Source organism: Seriola dumerili, unplaced genomic scaffold (assembly GCF_002260705.1).
Source record: "Seriola dumerili isolate Sdu_G_001 unplaced genomic scaffold, Sdu_1.0 BDQW01000149.1, whole genome shotgun sequence".
In the NCBI taxonomy this organism is placed as follows: Eukaryota; Metazoa; Chordata; class Actinopteri; order Carangiformes; family Carangidae; genus Seriola; species Seriola dumerili.
Window position 1 is genome coordinate 22737498 of NW_019174404.1, and position 24088 is coordinate 22761585.

At 40.8% G+C, this 24088-nt stretch overlaps 10 non-coding genes across 10 annotated transcripts; all 10 read left to right on the plus strand.

The window, feature by feature from the left end:
• The first annotated feature begins 549 nt into the window (after window positions 1-549).
• trnas-gcu lies at window positions 550-631 on the plus strand. The gene has a single exon. It is a non-coding gene; the product is annotated as a tRNA-Ser (tRNA).
• A 139-nt stretch (window positions 632-770) lies between these two features.
• On the plus strand, window positions 771-843 carry trnaa-agc. Its single transcript has one exon. It is a non-coding gene; the product is annotated as a tRNA-Ala (tRNA).
• Window positions 844-1465: 622 nt separating this feature from the next.
• trnas-gcu lies at window positions 1466-1547 on the plus strand. Its single transcript has one exon. It is a non-coding gene; the product is annotated as a tRNA-Ser (tRNA).
• A 139-nt stretch (window positions 1548-1686) lies between these two features.
• Window positions 1687-1759, plus strand: trnaa-agc. The gene has a single exon. It is a non-coding gene; the product is annotated as a tRNA-Ala (tRNA).
• Window positions 1760-2357: 598 nt separating this feature from the next.
• Window positions 2358-2439, plus strand: trnas-gcu. The gene has a single exon. It is a non-coding gene; the product is annotated as a tRNA-Ser (tRNA).
• A 139-nt stretch (window positions 2440-2578) lies between these two features.
• On the plus strand, window positions 2579-2651 carry trnaa-agc. Its single transcript has one exon. It is a non-coding gene; the product is annotated as a tRNA-Ala (tRNA).
• A 2352-nt stretch (window positions 2652-5003) lies between these two features.
• Window positions 5004-5084, plus strand: trnas-gcu. The gene has a single exon. It is a non-coding gene; the product is annotated as a tRNA-Ser (tRNA).
• Window positions 5085-5223: 139 nt separating this feature from the next.
• trnaa-agc lies at window positions 5224-5296 on the plus strand. Its single transcript has one exon. It is a non-coding gene; the product is annotated as a tRNA-Ala (tRNA).
• A 622-nt stretch (window positions 5297-5918) lies between these two features.
• Window positions 5919-6000, plus strand: trnas-gcu. The gene has a single exon. It is a non-coding gene; the product is annotated as a tRNA-Ser (tRNA).
• Window positions 6001-6139: 139 nt separating this feature from the next.
• trnaa-agc lies at window positions 6140-6212 on the plus strand. Its single transcript has one exon. It is a non-coding gene; the product is annotated as a tRNA-Ala (tRNA).
• The last annotated feature ends 17876 nt before the right edge of the window (window positions 6213-24088 follow it).

The following is a 24088-nucleotide window of genomic DNA, read 5'->3' on the forward strand; positions in this document are numbered from 1 at the left end:
CACCAGCCCAGTGGACAAAGAAATGAGTACTCAGGTACCAGAGAGACAATTAAATGCCATCCTATAAGTCCAGTATGAGGTAAAGATCAATGTTTCTGAAAGGTCATCCCGCACCTTAACACTGCTCAGGGGTTTATGGTACTGTAAAAATGCATCATCAATCCTATGACGATTGACAGTCAAACAGCATAAATATACTGGTCAAGTTACATTCCTTTCCCCAAAAGAAATACAACTATATTGAAGTCTTCTGGAGAATGCTTCACCATTTGAGCTCAAATAAGTAGGGATTTAACAATGACCGATACTTTGGTATTTTACTTCCAAAATTCTCTTGGTGCTAGAGATGTGATTCTTCTGTAATTGATGAGGGCAGCATAATAACGCTACAAGCCTTCTAGTCTGACAGACTAGATTTACTTGGCGTAAGGGCTAAATTTATCTCTCAAATGTTCCTGCACCTACGTAAATACCTGAGCTGTTTATCTGGAAACGTTCCTGAGGTCATGACCCCGACCGGCTTTTTCCTCTGAAACTTATTAACCAGAGGACGAGGTGGCCGAGTGGTTAAGGCGATGGACTGCTAATCCATTGTGCTCTGCACGCGTGGGTTCGAATCCCATCCTCGTCGGGATAGAGTTTTCTTTAGTCCGCCATGTTTCCATGTCTGCAAGATCAGATTCTATCCAAAATGTTCTCCTCCTCATTAATACGCTGTGACATGTTCTTGACACGAAGCTGGCAAAACCAAGGACTTACAGTACTTCACAGGGGAATTAGCTCAAATGGTAGAGCGCTCGCTTAGCATGCGAGAGGTAGTGGGATCGATGCCCACATTCTCCAGTAAGCCCCTCTTCTTGAAGAAGAGGCATCATGTGCGAAGCAATGAGTCTTTACACACCAGCCCAGTGGACAAAGAAATCAGTACTCAGGTACCAGAGAAACAATTAAATGTCATCCTATAAGTCCAATATGAGGTAAAGATCACTGTTTTTGAAAGGTCATCACGCACGTTAACACGGCTCATGTGTTTATGGTACTGTAAAAATGTATCATTTTGGCAAATATTTTGACATTTCCTATGACGATTGACAGTCAAACAGCATAAATATACTGGTCATGTTACATTCCTTTCCCCAAAAGAAATGCAACTATATTTAAGTCTTCTGGAGAATGCTTCACCATTTGAGCTCAAATAAGTAGGGATTTAACAATGACCGATACTTTGGTATTTTAGTTCCAAAATTCTCTTGGTGCTAGAGATGTGATTCTTCTGTAATTGATGAGGGCAGCATAATAACGCTACAAGCCTTCTAGTCTGACAGACTAGATTTACTTGGCGTAAGGGCTAAATTTATCTCTCAAATGTTCCTGCACCTACGTAAATACCTGAGCTGTTTATCTGGAAACGTTCCTGAGGTCATGACCCCGACCGGCTTTTTCCTCTGAAACTTATAAACCAGAGGACGAGGTGGCCGAGCGGTTAAGGCGATGGACTGCTAATCCATTGTGCTCTGCACGCGTGGGTTCGAATCCCATTCTCGTCGGGATAGAGTTTTCTTTAGTCCGCCATGTTTCCATGTCTGCAAGATCAGATTCTATCCAAAATGTTCTCCTCCTCATTAATACCCTGTGACATGTACTTGACACGAACCTGGCAAAACCAAGGACTTGCAATACTTCACAGGGGAATTAGCTCAAATGGTAGAGCGCTCGCTTAGCATGCGAGAGGTAGTGGGATCGATGCCCACATTCTCCAGTAAGCCCCTCTTCTTGAAGACAAGTCATTGTGTGCAAAGCAGTGAGTCTTTACACACAAGTGAGTTCTCAGGTACCAGAGAGACAATGAAATGCCATAAGTCAAGTAGGAGGTTAAGATCAATGGTTGTAAACCATCATCTGGCACGGTAACACGGCTCAGGGGTTTATGCTACTGTAAAAATGTGTCCTTTGGCAAATTTTTTGACATTTCCTATGACGATTGACAATCAAACAGCATAAATATGTTGGTCACGTTACATTCCTTTCCCCAAAAGAAATGCACCTATATTGAAGTCTTCTGGAGAATGCTTCACCATTTGAGCTCAAATAAGTAGGGATTTAACAAGACCCGATACTTTGGTATTTTAGTGCCAAAATTCTCTTGGTGCTAGAGATGTGATTCTTCTGTAATTGATGAGGGCAGCATAATAACGCTACAAGCCTTCTAGTCTGACAGACTAGATTTACTTGGCGTAAAGGCTAAATTTAGCTCTCAAATGTTCCTATATCTACGTAAAAACCTGAGTTGTTTATCTGGAAATGTTCCTGAGGTCATGACCCGGACCGTCTTTTTCTCTGACACTTATTAACTAGAGTACGAGGTGGACGAGTGGTTAAGGCGATGGACTGCTAATCCATTGTGCTCTGCACGCGTGGGTTCGAATCCCATCCTCGTCGGGATAGAGTTTTCTTTAGTCCGCCATGTTTCCATGTCTGCAAGATCAGATTCTATCCAAAATGTTCTCCTCCTCATTAATACGCTGTGACATGTACTTGACACGAACCTGGCAAAACCAAGGACTTACAGTACTTCACAGGGGAATTAGCTCAAATGGTAGAGCGCTCGCTTAGCATGCGAGAGGTAGTGGGATCGATACCCACATTCTCCAGTAAGCCCCTCTTCTTGAAGAAGAGGCATCGTGTGCAAAGCAATGAGTCTTTACACAACAGCCCAGTGAACAAATAAATGAGGACTCAGGTACCAGAGAGACAATTAAATGCCATCCTATAAGTCCAGTATGAGGTAAAGATCAATGTTTTTGAGGGGTCATCACGCACGTCAAAACTGCTCAGGGGTTTATGGTACTGTAAAAATGTATCCTTTGGCAAATTTTTTGACATTTCCTATGACGATTGACAGTCAAACAGCATAAATATACTGGTCACGTTACATTCCTTTCCCCAAAAGAAATGCAACTATATTTAAGTCTTCTGGAGAATGCTTCACCATTTGAGTTCAAATAAGTAGGGATTTAACAATAACCGATACTTTGGTATTTTAGTTCCAAAATTCTCTTGGTGCTAGAGATGTGATTCTTCTGTAATTGATGAGGGCAGCATAATAACGCTACAAGCCTTCTAGTCTGACAGACTAGATTTACTTGGCGTAAGGGCTAAATTTAGCTCTCAAATGTTCCTGCACCTACGTGAAAACCTGAGCTGTTTATCTGGAAACGTTCCTGAGGTCATGGTAGTGGGATCGATGCCCACATTCTCCAGTAAGCCCCTCTTCTTGAAGATGAGGCATCGTGTGCAAAGCAATGAGTCTTTACACACCAGCCCAGTGGACAAATAAATGAGTACTCAGGTACCAGAGAGACAATGAAATGCCATCCTATAAGTCCAGTATGAGGTAAAGATCAATGGTTTTGAAGGGTCATCACGCACGTTAACACTGCTCAGGGGTTTATGGTACTGTAAAAATTAATATTTTGGTAATTATTTTGTCATTTCCTATGACAATTGACAGTCAAACAGCATAAATATGCTGGTCACGTTACATTTGTTTCCCCAAAACAAATGCACTTGTATTAAAGGCAGATGTTTGAACACTTACTTAAGATTACTCTTCGGTTTTCAGGGTGGAGAAAAGTGCATTTTGATTTGTAGTCATTAATGTGACAGCAGGAAGATATATATCGTGTCATTCACTCATAATCCACAATCATCAAAAACAGAAAAGAGCAATCTGAAGTCTTCTGGAGAATGCTTTACCATTTGAGCTAATATCCCAGTAAGTGCTCAGAAAAGTAGTGATGTAACAAGAACCGATACTTTGGTATTTTAGTGCCAAAATTCTCTTGGTGCTAGAGATGTGATTCTTCTGTAATTGATGAGGGCAGCATAATAACACTATAAGCTTTCTAGTCAGACATCAAACTTAAAGAGAAGAAGGAGTCAGGTAAAGTGAACAATGAAAACAATATGTGGAAAGCATGGCTGCAGCAAAAAGGAAAAGTCACTTATGACAAAACCGTTTTAAGTGCTGTTCTCGGTTGAAAGCTGAAGAAGCTGAATCCAACATAAACCTGACCAAACAGATCAACAGGCTTGCAGAGAACAGAAGTCATACAAATATGGACTGATTGTGATATACAGTCTAAAAAAACAAAACAAAAACACCTAACAATACAATGCAATTACCTAGAAATGAGCACAGCTCTGGCCATATCAAGGTAGAATAAAATGTAATGTTTCAGCAGTAATAATAATGTAGAAGATATGATGTTGATTAAAAAGTTTTCCTGTTTAATAAAACTCTGAAGAATTCAAGCCAGTTGTTGAAATGCTTACTTAAGATTACTCTTTGGTTTTCAGGGTGGAGAAAAAGTCTTTTCGATTTGTATTTATTAATGCGACAGCAGGAAGCTATAACGTGTTCTTCACACATTATGTCCTGTCTGAAATGTATTGAAGAGAGGAGGAGGTGACTGAGTCGTTAGGACGATGGACTGCTTGACCATTGTGCTCTGCATGTGTGGGTTTGAATCCCATCCTCATTAGAAAGGAGTTTAGTTCTCTGTTTTTCAAACATTATCCCCTGTCATCAACAACCGAAAAGAGGTTTCTGAAGTCTTTTGAAGAATGCTCTACCAGAGGAAATAGTGATGTAATGAGAACTGAGCCATGTCTACAGAGATCAGTTTCTATCCCAAATGTTCTCCTCCTCATTGATACACTGTGACATGTACTTGTAAATAACCTGGCAAAACCAAAGAGTTGCAGTACTTCATAGGGGAAATTGGCCAAATGGTACACCGCTCGCTTAGCATGCGAGAGGTAGTAAAGCATAATAACACTATGAGCCTTCTAGTCTGACAGACTAGATTTACTTGGCGTAAGGGCTAAATTTAGCTCTCAAATGTTCCTATATCTACGTAAAAACCTGAGCTGTTTATCTGGAAACGCTCCTGAGCTCATGACCCGGACCGGCTTTTTCCTCTGAATCCTCTTAACAAGAGGACGAGGTGCAGAGTGGTTAAGGCGATGGACTGCTAATCCATTGTGCTCTGCACGCGTGGGTTCGAATCCCGTCCTCGTCGGGAGAGTTTTTTCTTTAGTCCGCCATGTTTCCATATCTGCAAGATCAGATTCTATCCAAAATGTTCTCCTCCTCATTAATACGCTGTGACATGTACTTGACACGAACCTGGCAAAACCAAGGACTTACAGTACTTCACAGGGGAATTAGCTCAAATGGTAGAGCGCTTGCTTAGCATGCGAGAGGTAGTGGGATCGATGCCCACATTCTCCAGTAAGCCCCTCTTCTTGAAGAAGAGGCATCGTGTGCAAAGCAATGAGTCTTTACACAACAGCCCAGTGGACAAATAAATGAGTACTCAGGTACCAGAGAGACAATTAAATGCCATCCTTTAAGTCCAGTATGAGGTAAAGATCAATGTTGTTGAAAGGTCATCACGCACGTTAACACTGCTCAGGGGTTTATGGTACTGTAAAAATGTATCATTTCTGCAAATATTTTGACATTTCCTATGATGATTGACAGTCAAACAGCATCAATATACTGGTCACGTTACATTCCTTTCCCCAAAAGAAATGCACCTATATTGAAGTCTTCTGGAGAATGCTTCACCATTTGAGTTCAAATAAGTAGGGATTTAACAATGACCGATACTTTGGTATTTTAGTTCCAAAATTGTCTTGGTGCTAGAGATGTGATTCTTCTGTAATTGATGAGGGCAGCATAATAACGCTACAAGCCTTCTAGTCTGACAGACTAGATTTACTTGGCGTAAGGGCTAAATTTATCTCTCAAATGTTCCTATACCTACGTAAAAACCTGAGCTGTTTATCTGGAAACGTTCCTGAGGTCATGACCCGGACCGGCTTTTTCCTCTGAATCTTGTTAACCAGAGGACGAGGTGGCCAAGTGGTTAAGGTGATGGACTGCTAATCCGTTGTGTTTTGCACGCGTGGGTTCAAATCCCATCCTCGTCGGGATAGAGTTTTCTTTAGTCCGCCATGTTTCCATGTCTGCAAGATCAGATTCTATCCAAAATGTTCTCCTCCTCATTAATACGCTGTGACATGTTCTTGACACGAAGCTGGCAAAACCAAGGACTTGCAGTATTTCACAGGGGAATTAGCTCAAATGGTAGAGCGCTCGCTTAGCATGCGAGAGGTAGTGGGATCGATGCCCACATTCTCCAGTAAGCCCCTCTTCTTGAAGAAGAGGCATCATGTGCGAAGCAATGAGTCTTTACACAACAGCCCAGTGGACAAATAAATGAGTACTCAGGTACCAGAGAGACAATTAAATGCCATCTGATTTACTTGGCGTAAAGGCTACCAGAGGTATCAGAGAGACAATGAAATGCCATAAGTCCAGTAGGAGGTTAAGATCAATGCTTGTGAATCATCATCAGGCACGGTAACACGGCTCAGGGGTTTATGGTACTGTAAAAATGTGTCATTTGGCAAATATTTTGACATTTCCTATGACAATTGACAGTCAAACAGCATAAATATGCTGGTCACGTTACATTCGTTTCCCCAAAAGAAATGCACCTGTATTTAAGGCAGCTGTTTGAACACTTACTTAAGATTACTTGTCGTTTTTCAGGGTGGAGAAAAGTGCATTTTGATTTGTAGTCATTAATGTGACAGCAGGAAGATATATACCGTGTTATTCACACATAATAACCAATCATCAAAAACAGAAAAGAGGAATCTGAAGTCTTCTGGAGAGTGCTTTACCATTTGAATCTCAAAAAAATAGGAATTTAACAAGAACTGATACTTTGGTATATTAGTGCCAAAATTCTCGGTTATTGTTAAATCCCTACTGAGAGGTAGTGGGATCGATACCCACATTCTCCAGTAAACTTCTGTTCTTGAAGAGGAGGCGTTTTGTGCAAAGCAGTGAGTCTTTATACACCAGCCCAGTGGACAAATAAGTGAGTACTCAGGTACCTGAGTGACAATAAAACGCCATAAGTCCAGTTTGAAGTAAAGATCAATGGCTGTGAAGGGCACGTTAACACTGCTCATTGTTTATGGTACTCCACAAACAATTTATACAACTGTAAAAATGTATCATTTCGGCAAATATTTTGTCATTTCCTATGATGATTGACAGTCAAACAGCATAAATATGCTGGTCACTTTACATTTGTTTCCTTAAAAGAAAAGCACCTGTATTCAAGGCAGTTATTTGAACACTTACTTAAGATTACTTGTCGGTTTTCAGGGTGGAGAAAAGTGCATTTTGATTTGTAGTCATTAATGTGACAGCAGGAAGATATATACCATGTTATTCACACATAATAACCAATCATCAAAAACAGAAAAGAGGAATCTGAAGTCTTCTGGAGAGTGCTTTACCATTTGATTCTCAAAAAAGTAGGGATTTAACAAGAACCGATACTTTGGTATTTTAGTGCCAAAATTCTCTTGGTGCTAGAGATGAGATTCTTCTGTAATTGATGAGGGCAGCATAATAACGCTACAAGCCTTCTAGTCTGACAGACTAGATTTACTTGGCGTAAGGGCTAAATTTATCTCTCAAATGTTCCTATACCTACGTAAAAACCTGAGCTGTTTATCTGGAAACGCTCCTGAGTTCATGACCCGGACCGGCTTTTTCCCTTGAAACTCATTAAGCAGAGGACGAGGTGGCCGAGTGGTTAAGGCGATGGTGCTAATCCATTGTGCTCTGCACGTGTGGGTTCGAATACCATCCTCATCAGGATAGAGTTTTCTTTAGTCTGCAATGTTTCCATGTCAGCAAGATCAGATTGTATCCCAAACGTTCTCCTCCTCATTGATACACTGTGACATGTATTTGGAAAGAACCTATATTCCACAGGGGAATTAGCTCAAGTGGTAGAGCACTCGCTAGGCATGCGAGAGGTAATGGGATCGATGCCCAGCCTTGACAGCAGCAAGATATATACCTTGTTATTCACACATTATCCCCAATTATCAAAAACAGAAAAGAGGAATTTGAAGTCCTCTGGAGAATCCTTTACCATTTGAGTTAATATCCCAGTGAGTGCTCAAAAGAGTAGGGATTTAACAAGAACCGATACTTTGATGTGATTCTTCTGTAATTGATGAGGGCAGCATAATAAAGCTACAAGCCTTCTAGTCAGACATCAAACTTAAAGAGAAGAGGGAGGCAGGTAAAGTGAACAATGAAAACAACATGTGGAAAGCACGGCTGCAGCAAAAAGGTCCGCCATGAAGTGCGGAAAAGAAAACACATGCACACGTTAATGTGTGTTCGACTGTTGTACTCGTGCAGTCCGCTCACATGCCCCTGAAGACCAGTGTGAGAAAGTATTCAGCCTAGTTTAGCATGACCATGAATACATAAGACTGTGGTAAATAAAAGGCTCCCCTCAGGCAGAAATCAGGGAGACACTGATGATTTTTTTTCTTTTAAATTTGAACTGTATCATGACCCTTATGCAAAATTCATAATATTGAATGTATATGTATATATGTGGTTCTCTTGTTAAAACAATTCATGCACACGTTGTATTTTTAGTCTAGTCAATGAAACCACTGCATTACAGTTGCACTTATTAACAATTTTGTGCAAAAAACATCAATAATGCCCCTTCCCGAAAATCACGGTATGAAAAGAAAGTGGTCAGTCTAACTACACTGACGGCACAGAGTTGTCACTTATGACAAAACCGTTATAAGTGCTGGTGTCGGTTGAAAGCTGAAGAGGCGCAGATGTGGAAGTAGAGTAAAATACTGTACTGAAATGGATTGATTGTGATGTACAGTCTAAAAAAACAAAACAAAAACAATTAACAATACAATGCAATTACCTAGAAATGGGCACAGCCCTGGTTTGCTCTTAGTAGCACTTAGGCTTTGCTGTCAGAGATTTTATATCTGGAGTTAATTTGATATCAGTTGGTGATGTGTTCCACAGCTAACAGCTCTTTAGATGAAATATATTCATTTTGAATTGTGGCAAGTTATTTGTTAGCTGTAATTAAGTTTGGGTATCCTAATGAGGACGACCCCTCCCACACAAAGATGGACATAGCCTCCGTGATGTTACCCGCCGGTTTCCCAGGCTCTGAGTGAGCTGCTCCACCGTTGCCATCTTGGTAGTGCCTGACTCCACCTACCTCCCGGCTAATCCAAAATGGACAAAGATGGAGCGTGTGCGTGTGTGGGGCTTTCAAAAGGCATAGAGGACTACCCACTGGTGGTCTTACTCTCTCTCAGTCTGGCCTGCTGCAGCCTCCTTCCTTTGTTTGGTTTGTTGCAGCAACAGCTAACGGTACAACTGTTAAAACCAAGAGCCAGAAAACATCAAGATTTTGTAAAACAAAGTTATGTTTTGTCAAGGTTGCTAGGCGACAGGGGCAGTGCTTTGTGACGCAACAGTAAGGATGGACACAGCTGGTGAAATCCTTTGTAGACCAGACCGTCTCATTTCAGTTCAGCCATCGCTGTCAATGAAGGCGTGGAAGATGCGGCCCCTGAATTGAGACCCAGCTTATATTTTCATCATCATCCACGTCGTGCACACCTGGCACGTGCACACACCTTTTCCTGGGCTGCTTTTTTTAAATAAATGAATACATATATTCCTGTTTGTGCACAGCTTCTCTGTCAAACAAATACACTGATTGAATAAAAAATCTAAATATCAGGTCAGGAGATTTGGCTCTGGCGAGTGACGATGCCCTTTTAGCTTCTTAGCTAATGTTATAAGTTAATTGGCTAAGGTTAGCTCTCTCCCTTTCTCACTCTGTCAGTCCTATTAAAGAAAATAAATGTTCTCCATCGTGATTTATCATGGAGGGCATACAGGCTAATGTACTGGACTTAAGGGGAGACACTACAGGTGAATGTCGTAAAATTTGTATCTAATGACGTTATCACTATCACCACGTTTATATGCAAACGAGGCGTTATCTAATTAAAATGCACCAATTTGCACACATTTGCCACGGCACTGCAGGTTCTCACCACAGAACTTGAGTGTGTTTGGTGAACTTAGGGGAAAAATGTACAAATGCAAGCAGACAGAGGGTCGTAAAACACACCACCTGAATGTGTATTTGGACGTTTTCTTTCCATTAGTGTTTTTGCCTGTAGTGTCCTGTCTTAAACAGTAACTGCCTCATTTTAATTGTCGGCTCTTAATTGAATAACTATTCACTCTGTTGGTTTGTTGTATGTTAATGGATTGTTATCAGTGACAACAGATACAAGATACAGACAGCCCTCCCTCAGATGTGAGAGGAAGGAATTGCAGGTACACAGTGTAACTGAGTCCTTGTTGTCATATGCAAATATAAAGTATTAGGTGCAATTCTTGAAAACCCTTAGTTCACTATGTCCCTCTTCCTGCTGCAGTCAGTTATTCTCAATATATACTAGAAACTAGCAGACTGTTAATTTTGTAGAAATGTGTATTAAACATCTGTGTGAGTGTAAGGGCATTAATAAAATAAAACGGTAAGTAAGTCAGACATGTGCTACTATATTTAACTTTGTGTTTTAAAACAATTTTTTAAATAAATAATTATGAGAGGTGGCCTTTTTCTCACTTGAGCCCCTGCCCCCCGAAAATGCCTGCGCACGTCCCTGATCCACACACTTCTAACATGACTTTTACTTCCTCATCTACATTCACGTGTGACCATGCAGTTAGTTTGTTACCTCATTTATGTTGAATAAATAACTTCCTGTAGGATACATCAGTGCGCGGCCTCCTGCTTTGTTGCCAGCCTTGAGCCGGGTGGTAACTGTCTGTAGTTGTAATGCAGAAGAGAAACAAACAAAAATCACACAGGAAATGTGCACATCAAAAGACACCACTTCACCTCCACTTCTGAACACAAGGCTGAGTGTGTTTTATTTTGCTGTACTTCAGCTCTTCTCAATCTCTCCATTACTCAGAGAAAGGAGATGTTTGAGTGATGGATCTGAGCACTAAGTGAGGGACTGCTGCGTAGCCGTAAAACAATTCTGCCCATCCAGTCATTTGCTAAATCCTCCTAGGATAGACGATCTTCAAGGCCGTCGTTCGTCATGGAAACGTGATGAAACTCCAGCACAAAAAAAGATAAACACAGATGAATGAACAGGACGTACGACTCTGATGCAGTAAATCCAGCCTGATCACTGTCAGTGTGGTTACTGTCCATAGTTTTTAAATGAGGCTTTAAATCACTGTGTGGAGCTGGTCTGAGAAATTCAAAGCAGTAGAGAGAGGTGAGGAAATGAGACTACAATTGTGTAGATGTAGTTTCCCAAGCATGTAATGTATTCATCGCTACATAAATCCTAATGATTGTCAGACATACATTCTGAATCTGGACCACATCATCACGTCTTGAGGCTGTGTATTATTTTTTACTGTATTTATGACCATTTGATGGTTACAGTGTTGATCCATTATTCAGTGTGGTGAATCTTTCAGCACACACACGCAGCCTGTATGATGTTTACTACAGTCAGCAGCTTTGATTGACAGCTCCACATGAGGATGACAGAAACATGATGTTGAAAAGTGGAGAGATTTCTTCTTTATTACATTTATCACATGCACCTCTCTTCTTAAACATTCATTCTTTCTAATTCATGGTGGTATGCTTTGTAACAAACGTGGAACCACAGGGATGAGGAAATCTGTTAAACTCACACACACACGCACACACACACACACACACACATAAAGCCAATCAACACAAACATATTGAATTGACGACCTCTCATCCAACAATCCTCTGGTTCCTGCTTTTGGCAGCAGCGGCGGTGCAGGCCCTGGTCCCAGGTGTTCACCGGGGTTGCCACAGACGTAGCTACAAGGTGCTACATGTTGTTAGGATTGGCAGACCCTCTTCCCCAGGATCTGAGGATTTCCCACCAACACTCTCACCCACTACCACAGTCACCCAACCAGGTTGAGTAAACCCGTGCAAAGGAGGGAAAAAAAAAGAAAAAAAAACAACCCTCAGTTACTGTCCAGCCTCCTTCTCCACCGCTCAGCCACCCCCATGGCCAGATCTGGTCCCTATTCCCGTTATGGGCCCCACAACCCCACCCCCACCACCATTCCTTTTTTTTGTATAATTACAAGTGCGCGCACACATATACACACTTATATACACTTATATATGTTTGTGCCCAACCCATCTTTGAAGAAGCCCCATAGGCAGATATGTGTGTTCACATATGATTGGCTGTTTTGTATTTCTTCTGTCTCATGCTTACCTTATATATGTGAGACCTTGGATATGTTTTGTGATGGTGACTCTGATGAAGGCCACAAACCGAAACGTGTCAGTCTAATAAAGTTCTTCTTTTTAATACAAGTGTTGCTGGACTTTTCTCTTCTCCATGCTCCTTGGAAGTAGGCGAAGTTGTACCAGGATCACATCTCAGGATCCCCAAGGAGGAGCTGGAAGACGTTGTTGGACAGAGGGACGTCTGGACTGCTTTACTTGATCTGCTGCCAACGCGACCTGACCTCCGATAAGCATCAGAAAAATGGATGGATGTAAAACTGGACACCTGTGGCGTCAGCTCAACTGAAGTTATCAACTGCGCAGTCACAGCTGCAGCTTGATTTTGACCATTTAATGCTTCATCGAGCAAGTGATGTGACTCAACAAGGACAATCTCACCACTGAGACAGGTGCGTACGAGCTTCACTGTGGGAGGTGATGGTGCACATGAAGAAGAACTGCCTACAGGTTGATTTCAAATGTTGGAGCAACCTGTTACTGCATTAATCAAACACATATTTAAAAAAAATCACTATATTTCATGTTCATTTCATCAATAAACTTTAAGTTCAATGGACATTTGTCCCCTGGCTGTTTCATCTGCAGCATCATCTCCTGTGTGCTGACCCGTCCATTACCAGCTTTAATGTCTGATTTAGAGAAGAGACTGGATGTGACTGTATATACAGTCATAACTCATAACGAGACACATTCATCAAACATGCGGTGGCTCTTTGCTCTCGTGGCTGGAAATCCATTCATCATCCCATATTCACCGGGGGAGGTCATGTCAGGAAGACCTAATTTGGGTATTGATTTATGCACCGCATGCCTAATGAATGCTCTAACCTTGGCAACATATTGAAGCAGGCACAATCAGCGCCACGCGGCGGAGGGTGAATAATGCATTAACAGCTGATCAAAACAAACAGCGCTAAAAACCCGCTGTGCCAAGAGGCTGGGACCTTTGCTTCATTAGCACGCTCGCAGATGGCAAAGAAATTGCCATGTATCTTAAATGACCAATAGATTTAGAAAGCATGGACAATATCTAGTATTACACTGAATCAGGAAGAACTCCTCAGTGTATCATAGAAACACATTAATACCCACAGTCCTCTGCAAACATTTGACACAAGAAGGCTGATTTTTCTGATGTGTGAGGACCAGAGGGGAAACATTAGATATAAATTGAAGATTAATTAAAATCATTTCAATGTAATACTTTTTTTTTTGTTTTTTTTGTTTTTTTGGGGGGGGGGGGGGGCAGTTTTTGGCCTTTAATGAGATAGGGCCAGGAAAGTTAGGGGAGAGGGAGAGGGGATGACATGCAGCAAAAGGCCCGAGCCATTCAAACGCGGGACGCTTTGGTAAGGACTCAGCCTAAGTGGTATGTGCTCTACCAGGAGCTCTACCATGAAATCACTTACCATGACTGTTCTGACATGTGAGCGGTCATCTGAATTGCACTAGGCAACCTCCTTTAAATCCTATCAGGGAAAAAGAACCCGTGGTTGTTTGTGCTATATGTGTGTGTGTGTGCGCACTGTCATTTGTGTGTCCATGTGTGTCCACTTCTCTCTTGCATTGCATTGAGTCCCTGCAGTTCCTGGACAACTGTTTGTTGGCTGGATCAGACCTGTTTATCCAGATCTCAGCTGGCCATCTCCTCTCTCTGCTTTAACCCACAGTTTCACACTGAGTCTTCCACAGCCTCCAGCTCTGCTACAGTCCACTTTACTCAAGCAGTGTGTATCCACGGTTATGGATTAAAGTGACCTACATCTCAGTTTGTGCAGGACAGTCCTCCATTTTGACAGGGTCTGCCACAACCTGCAAGAAAAGACATATCAGGGTGTAATGACCTCAATTGAAAGGTCTGATCCAGGCTACAGCCCTGGTGAAAATTATAGTCAACCCTGAATTCCAAGCACATAATTCAGAGTGGTCAGATAGTCCATTTACTACAACATTAAGAAACACTTGGCCTTATAGCCTTTGGAATTGTTATGTTTTTTGTTGATAAAAGCTTTTTAATGCTCTCAGTAAAACCATCATTCATTGGTTAATGCAGGTCATGTAACCACTGAAACTTCAGCACAGGTGAGTCTCCTCATTTTTAAATTTGTTTGATGAAGCAATTTAATTTCATCAAAAGCTGTCAATAACTGTGTCTCGGGAACATTTTTGTGTTTGTGTTGTTTCACTATAGTTTTTTTTTTGTTGCCCAGTAACCTTGGACATTTTATTAAAATAATCGTATTATACAAATTTGTTCATTTGCATTTCATTCTGAAGATATTGTGAATTATGTACTTGAGTGTTAATAATTTTGACCTGGACTGTATTTTTATTTTAGAAAGTTCCCTTTATTGCTATTTATTTATTTATTTATTTATTTATTTTCTCCACACAACTTTAGGTTTTAACCAGATTTTAGTCAAAGCCTCCCTGCTTCCTGATCTCCTATTTGCTCTGTTTGCTATTAATCCTTATTTTATAATATCATCATTATTATTATTATCAAGTGGGGTTAAGTTTCCATCTTATCTTACATTAATTATTCCTATTCCTCTTCTTATCTTCATTCTTTCAATTTTCATATGAATTCCTCATTGCATGTGAAAAGCACTTTGAGCTGCATGTCTTGTATGAAAGGTGATATATAGATACAGTTTATTATCATGATCATAATTCTTCTTCTTCCTCTTATTTACCACTGTGAGCTGTGCTCCTGGCTTGAATAGTCAGTCAGTTTCTATACTATGTGTAGACATTTCCTACACAATAGAGGACACGGCTCTATTCTGAATCTCCATTCCCTGTGAATGTTACCCTCAATGTAAGTACAGCTCATGCATTTGTTATGGAGTGAATTTAAACTGGCAATAAAATGGAAAAACATCCCAGAGTCAATGTAACATCAGAAAGACGTTGGACTCTAAGGAATCGAGTTTCCCACAATCCTCCAGTCAACTTGCTTAAACCCTGGTGTTTTCATAATCTGGTCATTTCAAATGGCAATTCAATAATAAGATGTTAATAAGTCATTGATTTGACTCAGTGCTTCATCGGCCGTGTACATCATCTCCAAGATAGATTTTCTCATTTATTCACTCACCATAGCCTTGTACTGTTAACACCTCTCAGCCAGAGCTGGAGGTATATTGTTTTTGGGTTGTCCGTCTGTCCCTCTGTCCCATTCTCATGGGATGGGGAAAAAAAAGAAGAAAAAGTGCACTTTAAAGAGAGGAGCTCCAGCAGATGTGGTGGTTTGTGGTTGGTCAGCATTTTCATGGTAGTGTTGGGCAGCCAGGTAGAAACCTGAGGTACAGTAGAGAGAACATCAACAGACCAAAAGCTTGTACAGTAGGTTATAAGGTCCTGGTACAAAAAGTGACATTTACCCAGAGAGTTTCAGTGTTGGTCATACAACGAACAATTATATGATCACAACAGGAGAGACTGAGGACTGTTGACAGTTTTCATATTCATACTGGAACTGCACTTTAAGCAGCAACGATTGAACACGACAGCCATATACATTCCAACACGTTGCTGAAGTAATGGAAATCACTAAGCAACATTTAACTCTAACAACAGCTATTTCAGTTCTTAAGGTAACCAAGGTCGCTCTGAACATTGCTACAATATATCTCTCAAAGGACCTGAGAGCTCTTGATATTTACTTTAGGGACAATTTTATATAAGATGAGGAGTTTGTTTAAATCCATCTGTTACTTCAGCACCATGGACAGCGTCATGGTTTCATCAACACACAGCACAGTGAGGTTGAGGGCTTGAGAGGGAGGATGGAGGTTAACAACAGTTTGTGTTAACAAAGGGGTTAACATCGCCCCCCCCCCCAAAATTACCTCCTGGAACATGATCCTGGCCTCGCTACTTTCTGTGCTCGCCTCTCAGCATCTCGAGCGCTGCTGGCAAAGGATGAACAAACTGGAAAAATCAGTCAAATTAGCAGATATATTTGTTAATTAGCATTAAGAAATGTACTCATAATCCATAAAACTGCTAATGGTATAATTGAGTATAAATTGAATGAAAGAGTTAAATATGACAAAAAAGTATAATTACCCACTAACACATTAACAAAATTAGCAAATTAGTCTTTCTCCCATAGTGGACAGCTGGGCTGCAGTGGTAGGAAGAGTAGACATAGACTTTATGTTCACATCACGTCCTAGCCGCCCTTTCAACTGTCGCTGCTTCAAGTCCCTATAGTGTTACAGTAACACTCAGTGTAGCTTGACTGAGGATCAGAATGGTCAAAATCAGCCTCTGGCAGTAATGTTAATGATGTTGTAACTTTATGGTCTGAGCAAGTTAGCTGCTATGTGCTAATCAAAAGTATACACTGTTACTAAGCAAAGGAATTCCTGCAGTTTGATCATTTCTTTCTGTCTTTCTTGTAACAACAAAGCTAATGTTAACTGAGCTAGCTCTGCAGCATAAACTTCCAAAAAAAGCAACATGAAAAAACAGTTACAGGCATCAAACCTACTGCTCTTGTTATTCAGTTGGCTTCAAATGAGGCTGAACGTTCAAACAGTTTCTCTTGACTGTCTTTTGACAATATTACATTAGTCCAATGTGGCTCCAACCTGTGGATACAATAGACTAACAAAGATGGATGTATCCTCTGTGACATCACACACAGGCTTCTGAAGAGCGGTTTTGAAGTTCAGAGTGAGCTGCTCCACAGTCACCATCTTGGCAGTGTCTGACTCTGTCCTTAAATCCCAGCTAATCCAAAAATGGTCAAAAGGGTGGGGCATGTCTGACTTCAGTGCATGTTGGCTTGTGACAAATATACCGAATCTGAGAAAGGCCATACTTGAACTTTTTTTTTTTTTTTATCCTGTCATCTCGAGATAACGGAGATAACAGAATAATGACCCCGTTATAGGAAGATAATTATTCTGTTATCTTAACATAACGGGATAAAAAACATTTCTTCTTCTCTTCTTCTTCTTCTGCTCTGTCAGAGAGGAGAGTGTTAGGTTAGGTAGCCAAGCTGAGCTGTTGGATGAGTGGTGTGTTCGTTTTGCTGATTCAGTTGCTGAGTAAACAGTAACAGTAACCTCTTCTATTCACTCTCTTCAAGCTAAATGCTCCACCATGTTCACCAGCTCGTCTCTATCGGTGTCTGCTGTTTGGGTTTATCAGCGACTCCAGTGTAGACAGCTGCTGGAAACCAGGTCGACGAGGTCCGAACCAAAACAGTAAATGTGCTATAAAATCCAGCTGCAGAGTTGGATGATCATTTTAAGAGTAATCGTTAATATGAAATGTATTGATTAGTGCAGTTTTGAACACGCGTTGTCCGTGTGACGTCCTGTGTTTGTCCTCTGTGAGTGTGAGAGACGAGGTGTGTGTATAAACAGTAACGTTTCCTGCAGCCTGTCAAATTACACCTGACTTGATTTCAGCTTAAAATAAAAGTGTTGCGCTCGGAGATTACTTGTGAAGCTCACTGAAATCTAAATTGCTTTGTTGTGTTGGCTGATGTGGACGTTTTAGAAGGTAAGTAATCAAAACCAACATAACCTTCCCCCCTCTTCCCATTTCTTCCCCAGAATTATCAATGAATTATTTATCAGGGGAACTGCTGACTCCGAAACTTCAAAGACAATTTTTTTTTTTTGTTTTGGAAGCGGCACCAGTCAAGGCTCATTAATTAATCAGCCGAGTCGAGGTTCATCGTCAGTGGCATGAAGGGTGCTTAGAACTCGCCACTTCTACCAGTCAGGTTAATCAATGGAGCCTGACATATTGACTACACGGTTTTCAAAGAGTACCACAGAAAGTGTATGGGCTGCCCGAGGCTCTCTCACATCAACACATATTTTGCAGTAATTTTGGTTTTTTTAAATTTATTTTAGCTCTAAACACTCAGAACCAAGTGTGAAGTTATGCACTCATACATATATCAGATACAGTGGCTTCAGAAAGTATTCAGACTTCACTTTTTACACACTTTATTGTTGTAGATTTTTAAAGTATAAAAGTGCATTTTTCCTCATCAAGCTGCTCTCAGTAACCCATAATGACGAACTGAAAACATGTTTATAGAATTTTTTGCAAATTTATAAAAAAACTAAAACAGAAATCTCTCTTTTACAATAGTCTTCAGACTCTTTCTGTGGCTCCAAACTGTGGTCAGGTGCTTCCTGTTTGCTTTGATTATCCTTGAGAACTTGACTGCAGTCCGCCTGTGAAGAACTGAATTATTTGGACATAGTTTAGAAAGGCACACCATGAAACCATGAAGTCCAGTGAACTCTCTGTAGACCTCTGTGATAAATTGTACAGCTTAGACCAGGGTATAAAACCATTTCGAAGGCTCTGAGTTTTCCCAGCAGCGCAGTGGCCTCAATAACAGTGAAATGGAAGAAGTTGAGACCCGCCAGGACTTTTCCTAGAGCTGGTTGTCCAGTCAAACCGTGTAAACAGGCAAGAAACCACTATTTTCATTCAATCAGGAGAGACTCATTTGTGTTAATGAATATACTTTTATTGTCTGGTGCAAAACAAGAGAGGAAAAGTGAGGGATGTGAGTCTTTGGCGATTAGACCCTATTGTGACGTCATCATATGTGAAAAGGGGGCGAGGCTGTGCGAAATACTAATAAATAAAAACATAGGAAACCGCCCCAGGGTTTAAACACTGGTGGTGATCCTGGAGATAGGAAGAGGAGAAGATGGAGGTCTGGATGTGATGAGGAGTGATGATGAGCTCGGCCTGGCTGGATATGAAGACCGCAGGTAGGAGGGGTGGAGGAGGCATAACGCACTGAAATGACGGCTGACAGCAGGAGGGAGGAGAAGAGATTTTAAAGTAAGACAGGGACAACATGATTGTCTGGTTGAGATCGTTGCGAGATCTGATTGGTTTCTGAACACCTGAAGTCAGCTGATTACAAGGAGTTGGGTGAGAGAGGGAGAAAACGAGAAGACTACTGTATTATGAAATAGTGGTCAGGGCCTTTATTTACCTCCACTTCAGAAGGTAGCAGGCCATTGTTTATTTTGAATTCCCTTTGTTTGATAAGTGTTATTGGTCATATTTTAGTACAAAGCTTCGTTTTGATCCGTTCCCATTTGCCCTGTTAAACCTTAATACAAACCCATCACTTCCTGTAAGCATTTCAAATAAAAAACAAAAAACAAAACAAAGTTGAGTGAGGTACTGTCACAGGCCGGCAGCCATCCCAAGAGGGATAAACAGGGTGCTCTCAGTTGATCATCTGATTAAACAATTGCCTGACAGTGAGCCGGTGGCTCTTTTGACGAGTCATTCTGGCCATAACAAAGAGAGAGAGAGTCTCATTATCTTCTGAGAAAAGCAAAAAGAAGATCTGGCAAAGCCAAAGGGACGGTCGTCCAGGAGGCTACAAGGAGACAAATGAGGAAAAACACTGATATTGAGCGACACCATTCTCCTCACCTCTGCAGAAAGAATATGCAGCACAGACACACGGGAACGTTAAAGGATAGATTAAATCCTGGGTACCACGCTGGCATGGGCATCCTCCGACACCTGTAGACAGCACAAATCCAGATCCATCAGACCAGTTCTTCAGCTGTCCAGTGTTGGTGAGTCTGTGTCCACTGCAGTCTGGCTGATTGGATAATTGCATGAAAAAGCAGCTGTACAGATGTTCCTATGTGCTATATTCTTTTCAAGGTGTCTGTCTGTACGTCCGTCCCATTCCTGTGGACAAGATATCTCAGTAACGCCTGGAGGGAACTTCTTCAAATTTGGCACAAATATTAACTAGAACTCAAGGACAAACTGATTCGATTTTGGTGGTCCAAGGTCAAATGTCAAGGTCTTGTTGACCTCACAAAACACTTTTTAGCCATTGCTCAAGACTTCACACAATAATTATGACGTAATGGTTCATATTTTATACGACTCTGGATAAACAGGGATAAACAGGGATATAATGTGAAACTAGAGTGGACTGGGGATGTACTCAGATTATAAGATCCTGTAAAACAGGAGAAATAATGAAGCAGAGCAAACTTGCTGCCGTTCGTCTGGTCGGTCCTAACAGAATTTATTACATACATATTGTCAAATTATTTTCTTATTTTTCTCACTCATCACACATCCTCCAAAAATAAACAAATCCCATAAAAAAATAAAATGTAAAATAGGAGACTAGTCTTCCTTTACATCTCATCACTACTACAACTCATAATGAAGGGACAGTAACCCTCCTCTATATACGGCATATTAGTTCTGTCTCATTAGTCACCCACATTCCTGTTGCCTGTAATCACTTTAAACCTACTGGTTCTACATGTTCCAAGGCAACACAACAGCTAACAGTGTCATATGAGCATGCAACAGATATCTATCAGCTTGGCCTCAGACCAGTACAGCATGGATTTTCATAAACAGAACATTCATTAGCACTCGGGCTGTCAATAAACATAAAAACTGGGGTTCTACATCGGTCAGGGAGCGGCTAAATGCTAAATGCTAAATGAAAATACTGCTCGCCATTACACACACTCACAACACGGCCTCCTCCAATGTCATGGAGCCGGAAGAGCCCGCGTGAGGCAGCACACAGTACCACCACTGCACAAGCGGCACATTGTAAACATATCATAAGAACACAAGAGACAGCATTTCACTGTGCTTATTTACAGATACAGTTTGTGCACATCACTAACCAGTAAAACAGGAGAAATAATGAAGCAGAGGAAACACGCTGCTGTTCGTCTGGTCGCTCTGGCCAGAACGGCGAGCTTACGACAGCTACGCCATCAAGGCAGTCCTGTTACGATCAGCACTCTACCGCCCTCTGCTGCCTGGAGTAGTAAATACATATATATATATATATGTATATACTCTATATATTATTACATTTTTTGTTAACACAAAAGCCTTGAAGGACTTAATTAAATCACTGTATATATAATAATGTGACCAAAATATCTTGTGTGGGTCACAGAGGCATACAACTGCAAGGTGGTAATTGTAGTTATGTTAAGGAAACTGTAACTCAGACTTTAAAAATCCTAACTTAAGGTGTTTTGTGCAACCAGCCCCTGTTTCCTCAAATAATCTGCAGTGTGATTTTCCTTTGTCTTACATTGTGTTCTGAAAAAGGCCAAATTTGGGATCAGCAGTGTAGTTTTCTGCTCAGATAGATTAGAAACTTGAGTTAATATGTTTTTTGTTTTTTTGCCAGATCAGGGAATTGTCGAGTTATTGAATCAACAAATACCTAATGAAAAGCCACGAAACCTCCAGGCAGGCTGAGGAAGTCAAATTTAGTTTTTAGCACCGTAGCGATTTATTTCCCAGTGATTAAGGAAAAAAAAAGTGAGAGGAAATAGCCTGATTTGTTCACATCTGATGTAGACAAATCCATCCAAATACTTAAAAATGAATGATTCATTTTTAGTCAGTGCAGCTGGAAGCAGAAATGTAAATGCTGCCTGGTTACTGTACATCATTTTAATTAAGACGTCTCAGTTATTTGAGAGTTCCTATGTAAAATCTTTGCTTTTATCAGCCTTGACCTGTGGGTTCTCCTCTCTGGTGCTTCAGTACGTCTTCGAAGTTGTATTCCAACATTTCAACAAATAAACAAATCATATTATAAATAGGAGGCCGTTATCCACCTTCTGTCCCAGTTACAAAGCCCAAACCAGTGAGTGGGCTAGCTAACCTTTACTCTGGCTGGGCAACAAAAAAAAAAAAATCTGCTTGGATAACTCATTTCTGAAGCAAGCTAGAATTAGAGGAGAATAATGATTTAGGAAACAGATTAAATATAACATTTAAATTCTGATGTGTTTGGGTCTCCCTGAGGTTTCCCCACTGGCAGAGTCAGAATCAATACCAATGTCTTTGTGTGGATTGAGATGAAAACAATAAAGAGTTGTTTGTACATTCAATGGTCGATATATAATGACATTGATTTAACCATTACATTAGATTTAAGTCCAGAAATAGCAGTGTTTGTGGATGGAGTATAAACACAAGTGACATCTCATTGCTCATTGTAACTGCACATCACTGCATCCTACTACTGGTCTATGAAGCTCTAAACGGTCTAAGACCCAAACACATCTCTGATCCACCTGTACGATATGAAACACCCAGACCCCTCAGGTGATCCAGGACAGGTTCACTCAGTGTTCCCAGAACCAGAACCAAACAAAGTGAAGCAGCTTTTAGTTCCTCTGCTCCTCACCTGTGGAACCAGCTTCCTGAACACCTGAGATCTGCTCAAACTGTCTGATGTTTTTTAGCCCTGATTTAAATGAGCACAGTTTACTGCATCTTACCAATAAATCACACGCATCACACCTTTTTAATCTCGTGCCATGTTTGCATGTGCTTGTTTTTGATGTCTTTTATCACTTCAGCTCTTCTTTTAAAGTGGTTTCCTGAGTTTCTTACCTGATATTAGGAAAACGTGATATGACTCATTCAAATATTTTGTATTTTTTCAAATTAGTTTTTTTTTATTGTTTTTAAATGCTTTTTTAACATCATCTTAATGTTGTATTTTTAATGTATTTCCAATAATTGCTTGCTTGTGATTTTTTAAAATTTTTTTTTATATAAGAACATAAACATCCTCTGTTGTTTCTGCTGAACAGTGAAAACAGAGTTGCTCCAGTGTCTGGAAGATCCAGAGGCACAGACACCCTCAAGGTGCAGCCGAGCATGGAGCTCCAAATACAGTATATTGATCATCTGAGTGGCCTATAGAATCAAAGTGCTCCAACAACCCGAGGTATTGAATTAATTAGGGCTGTGTGAGGGGGGGGAAGTGCTGCATCAACATAATTATTGAAGAAACAATTATGTTAACAGCTCTGTTACTGTGAGCACACTGACTGTGCGTTTCATTTTTCATGGACACTCTGCAAAGCGCCACAGTTTACACTTCCACAATAATCAGACACGTATAATGACCGACTCCAGTCTGGTAAAAGATAATTAAAACCTGCGCAGCTCAGCTAGAAGACACTTTGAGCTGTGTGAAGAGTTTGGGAAGTTTTAGGATCCTTGCAACATGTGTGTTGCTCCAGGCCAGAATGAAACACAGTCATATTTAATGTTATTTAATGTTAATTACATTAATTATTGTTGTAAAGCAGCTTAGTCAAAGTTTTGCCGCTCATCTGTTCATCTTATGTTACTTTCACTTACCCTAAAACACTGTTTGTCTTACTGTATAGTCATGTACACAATATACACAGAGGTGTTCGCAGTTTTGTTGGCATGCAGCCTGAGTGACATGTGCAGCTGTCACAGTTTATCTCACACAGACCTGCAGAGAGGATATATGAACCTAACACCAGGACCATGTGCCACGGGAAACCCAGAGTCTGCAGGTTTTCAGTCCAGCCTGTCACCTGAACAGCTGAATTCTTCTTCTGTATTTCCAGAGGAGCTGATCAGTTGGTGGAGTCTGTGATTGGAATAAAAAAAAAAAAACCTGCATGGTTCTGCCCTAGGCTCCTGGGGCCGGTTGCACAAAGCACCTTAAAATGTTCACTTAAATAGTGAAGGATTTCTCTGTATCTTAGTCTTCAACTTCGAGGAATCACTTAAAGTCAGTAAAATGTTGCACAAAAGATCTTAGTGACTAAACTTCACCACACAAGTTCCCATCAAGACAACAGGAGGATGAGATAGTGGCATGCGTCTTTAATATTACCTGCTTCCCGACTGATAACAGCAAGTGCTAATGGCAGCAAATGAACAATCTCCATGGAAACAGTAGAATATCTCTTTCACTGCTGCAAATGCCGAAA